We start from the raw sequence: 4,448 nt of genomic DNA, 5'->3' as shown, positions 1-4,448 counted from the left end.
AATTAAATTTAGATATTTGATCTGCTTCTACTAGATCCAAGCACAAAATCAAAGTTCTACTTTTAATTAGATTGAAAGAGATCAGTATAAAATTCAAGCGAGGATCCAGGAATTTTGTCCAGGGGGGGGGGGGGTCTACCCCAGTCAAAAAAATAATTCCAACCCAAAAATATCTAAATACTGCAGTAAGCAACAAAAAATCAAAAAAAAAAAACAAAACAAAAAACAAAAAAAAAACAGACGTCTTTCACAAACGTGAAAAACCTATTTCGTGGGGTGGGTGAGGAGTAGTCGTTGACTTTTAAAGCTTCATACCTAGAACTTTTCATACCAACTTAACATAAACCTGTGTTTTCAAGGAGAGGTTTGCGTTTTTTTAAGGGAAGGTCCAAGATCACTTTTGCTTGGTTTAGTATATAGATCCCTCTAGATCCGCACATGAAATTGTCGTGTTTTGGTACTTATTTCTCAAATTAATTTCCTAAATCAGCAATCGAGTATTTTATATAAAAATTTTCTTATTAATATATTAATAATTTTCACTTTCCTTGATTCAGATGTTTTATCTTAATTAACAGCCTCAGAAACAAAAGTTTATTAAATTCTTATCACTCGACGATCGCCATTTTTACTTCAAAACAAAACCTTCTAGCATATCAACGAGACAATAAATTGACAATTCAGCAATAACATGTCTACGGCTACTTTTTTTTTTAAATTAAAAACCTGCTCTGCGTTAATTGAGGACTACGACGATATAAGGAAACCATGCATTTTGATATTGATTGTCTGAAAATGGGCATAATCCGTTTAATAGTGCCAAATCTCGCATTTTTTATTTTAATATCTTATATACAAAAGAAATCTATTCCTGGGAACCGGGGTGGGGGTGGGGGGTTACAGGTACATGTACGTACATAAATGCAAGTAAATACAAAATAGATGCAAGGGAATGGTAAATAAATAAAAAGAAAAAGAGCAGACATACATACAGAGTCATGACCATTAACTGAAAAATACTTAAGTCAACATTTAAAATTAGTATAACTAATTATAACAATTTGATAATAAAACAAAATTTGCATCATATGTTGGAATTTGAATATTATACATAACTGCAAAATTTTAAGAACACGTGTTGAATAAAACTTAAGATATTTAGAATCAAAATTTTGACTTACATGGAAGTCTGTCTTGGGGCCTGTATTTCCATAAAAATTGGGGGGGATATCACGAAACAGATTTGTTCTTTTTGCCAATAGTTTTAATATATTCGAAATAGTTTTGCTTTAGCTTCTTATATTCTCTTATATTTCTAAAAAAGCATAACATTCCGCGTTTCGTAAACAAAAGTGTCATCTAAAAATCTCATTATAACCTTGAATATGTCAGGTTTACGAAAGTGAATCAAAAGGTCTATGTTACACATTTTTGTGAAAATGCCAACATATTGAAATCAAAACATTCCCAGATTTTGCTGTTTTATGTTAAGTAAGAAATGTGCCGAAAAGGTCACAAGTTTTTTGCCATTTATGTATGAACATGGAATCAATAATGCTGATAAGTCAGATGACCTCATATTGTATACCGGGTATACATGTATGTACATATATGTGCATTTATTCTTTTGCGGTATTTCGTGGTTTTTTTAATTGAGGGAAGCTATAATTATGTCTTCCCTGCCAAGGGGTTGTACTAAAACGAACCTGTGAAAAACACTTAAACGAAGCCCTTTTTAAAGATTCATTTCTAACAAGAAGGAATTGGGATTACTCATCCATTCGAGATAAATTGAAAAAAAGTTACATCTATTAGTAAAAATCATTTTAAAATAGAAATAACAGAAAAGGGGCACCCTCCCCCCCCCCCCCTCCAAAAAAAAAAAGAAAAAAGAAAAGAAAAACAAATATATTAATTTTGAAAAAAATAATAATAAGTTTACACTTAAATGTATGTGATTAAAACTTTTTAAAAAACATTTCAACTCACGGATTTAATTTTTCCAACGAATCCGGTTTCACAATAAGTGAGCGCTGTAGAGTTTCCTGCATGTAAATGGCTGGTATTATGGCGTCGTCCACTGCAAGGGCATTTCAAGTAAGTTCAATTTATTTCAATTTATAACGATGAAATACAAAGAAAATAATCCCAGTAATTAGATAAGCGTTTTGAGGATCCCTTTTTATCAATTCACAAAAAATGTCTTGGGACAGAGAAAAGAATTAGATTCAAATATGTAGCTTGCTGGGTTGACAAATAATTTGGATGTACAACAAAAGAGCTACAGTGCTACACAACAGCAAAAATCGCAAAAAAGGTGTATATTTTTTACTGGGCTATCTCTCTTTTTATTTTTCTATATATTTAGACCAATTTCAAATCAAAATAATATGTTGGTGGTGCGACCGTTACTCGGCGTTTGAGAGCGCGAATACTTCTGTTGTTTCAATTCAGATCAGGCTTGTCAAACCGCACGTAGCATTTGGTTCGTCTAGACTATGACGTCAGATGACGTCATATGTAAGTTGCATTATCAAAAAGACACCTGAAAAGTAAAAAAGTTATTGTAGAACGTTTCGTTTACTATTTATCTTCAATATATATCCATTAAATCAAGAAGAGTGAACTTTTCGTCGAACATTTGCCAATATTCTCGAAAGAACGTAGTTTTAACAAGCAATAAATTGTGGGTTCAGAGTTACTGCGGAAAAAAAAATTGTCTTGAACAATGTGCAAAGTTCTAATTTTCTCTTATCGAAGGCATTGCTGTAAGAGCTCGCAATGACAAGTGGCACTAGCTTTTACTAATTGTGTTCCTAAGTTGGCCGAACATTCTTGTATTTCTTCCACATTGAATGAAACATTCACCAAAATCTTGATAATAACCTTCCTTTCGCAAAAAATAGGCTTTATGTTTCTCATTAAAACAATTAATTGGGGGTAACATTTGTCTTCACAGTAACCAGAACAGATAAATTTATAAAATTTGACACTTGAATGACTTTGTTTGAGGTATACAAGTCTTTTTCTTGCTTTTTAGCTCTACTGGTCAGAGACCAGAAGAGCTTATGCGATAGTAATGCGTCCGGCGTCCGTCCGTCTGTCTGTCTGTCCGTCTGTCTGTAAACAATTTTTCAAAATGCTACTCCTCCTACAGTTTTGGTCTAATTTCAATATAACTTGGCACACAAGTAGACTACACTAAGATACATAATTCTGTGTATCGGTTTTTTTATTTCGATGAACAGTGTTGCCGTGGTTACTAAAAATAGAAATTTCTGTGAAATTCTTTCAAAATGCTAATCCTCCTACAGTTTTGGTCTGATTTCAATATAACTTGGCACACAAGTAGAATACACTAAGATACATAATTCTGTGTATCGGTTTTTGATTTCGATGAACAGTGTTGCCGTGGTTACTAAAAATAGAAATTTCTGTGAAATTCTTTCAAAATGCTACTCCTCCTACAGTTTTGGTCTGATTTCAGTATAACTTGGCACACAAGTAGACTACACTAAGATACATAATTCTGTGTATCGGTTTTTGATTTCAATGAACAGTGTTGCCGTGGTTACTAAAAATAGAAATATCTGTAAAATTGTTTCAAAATGCTACTCCTCCTACAGTTTTGGTCTGATTTCAGTATAACTTGGCACACAAGTAGAATACACTAAGATACATAATTCTGTGTATCGAATTTTAATTTTAATTTTGATGAACGGTGTTGCCGTGGTTACTAAAAATAGAAATGACTGTAAAATTGTTTCAAAATGCTACTCCTCCTACAGTTTTGGTCTGATTTCAATATAACTTGGCACACAAGTAGACTACACTAAGAACATAAAGAGACTTTATCAACGATCATTATTCTATTTATTGCTGTTGTAAAATTTCAAATCCCAGCTGCTTAAGTACTTTTCTTTTCCTTTGCTAAAAGTTCAAACCAGTAGAGCTTCAGTCTCGACAGAGACTTCTGGTTAATAAAATTTTTGCTCATCATCATTCCTTTTATGAGGCGAGAATTTTCACAAATCAAAGTTTCTGATAAATTTAAATCTTGAAGCAAAGGATTGTATCAAAACTAAAAGTGCTATTAATAAAACACATACCCACGGATGAAGCATAGGTTTATCCTGCAGTATCCTCCACTTATGTGAAATGATAGTCCTATTATATGCAAAAAGTAATAAACGCTCACTATGGTCATTGTATATTCAAACTATCATTTTTTTTAACAGACAGTAAAGCCACATATTCCACTCATAAAGTTTCGTGCTGGAAAACAGACAACAGGTAAGAACATATTTTTCACCAGACTAAATGTTCTTGGAACATGAGATTCCTCAATATCAATTTATCAATATTGATCATTATAAATATTTATTTACTATCAAAGCTCTCTTAAGAATTTTTTTTATAATAGCTAACCCTGCAATACTGACCCCAGT

The 4,448-nt window shown here is 32.4% G+C and overlaps 1 long non-coding RNA gene across 1 annotated transcript; it reads left to right on the top strand.

Moving 5' to 3' along the window:
- The first annotated feature begins 2,031 nt into the window (after nt 1–2,031).
- LOC134250444 (uncharacterized) lies at nt 2,032–4,443 on the top strand. The gene is made up of 3 exons (XR_009988503.1): nt 2,032–2,097; nt 4,239–4,293; nt 4,424–4,443. It is a non-coding gene; the product is annotated as an uncharacterized LOC134250444 (long non-coding RNA).
- The last annotated feature ends 5 nt before the right edge of the window (nt 4,444–4,448 follow it).

Source organism: Saccostrea cucullata, unplaced genomic scaffold (genome assembly GCF_032062105.1).
Source record: "Saccostrea cucullata isolate Sc308-1 unplaced genomic scaffold, CSIRO_AGI_Scuc_v1 ctg19579, whole genome shotgun sequence".
Taxonomy (NCBI): Eukaryota; Metazoa; Mollusca; class Bivalvia; order Ostreida; family Ostreidae; genus Saccostrea; species Saccostrea cuccullata.
This window is presented reverse-complemented; position numbering and strand designations above follow the sequence as displayed.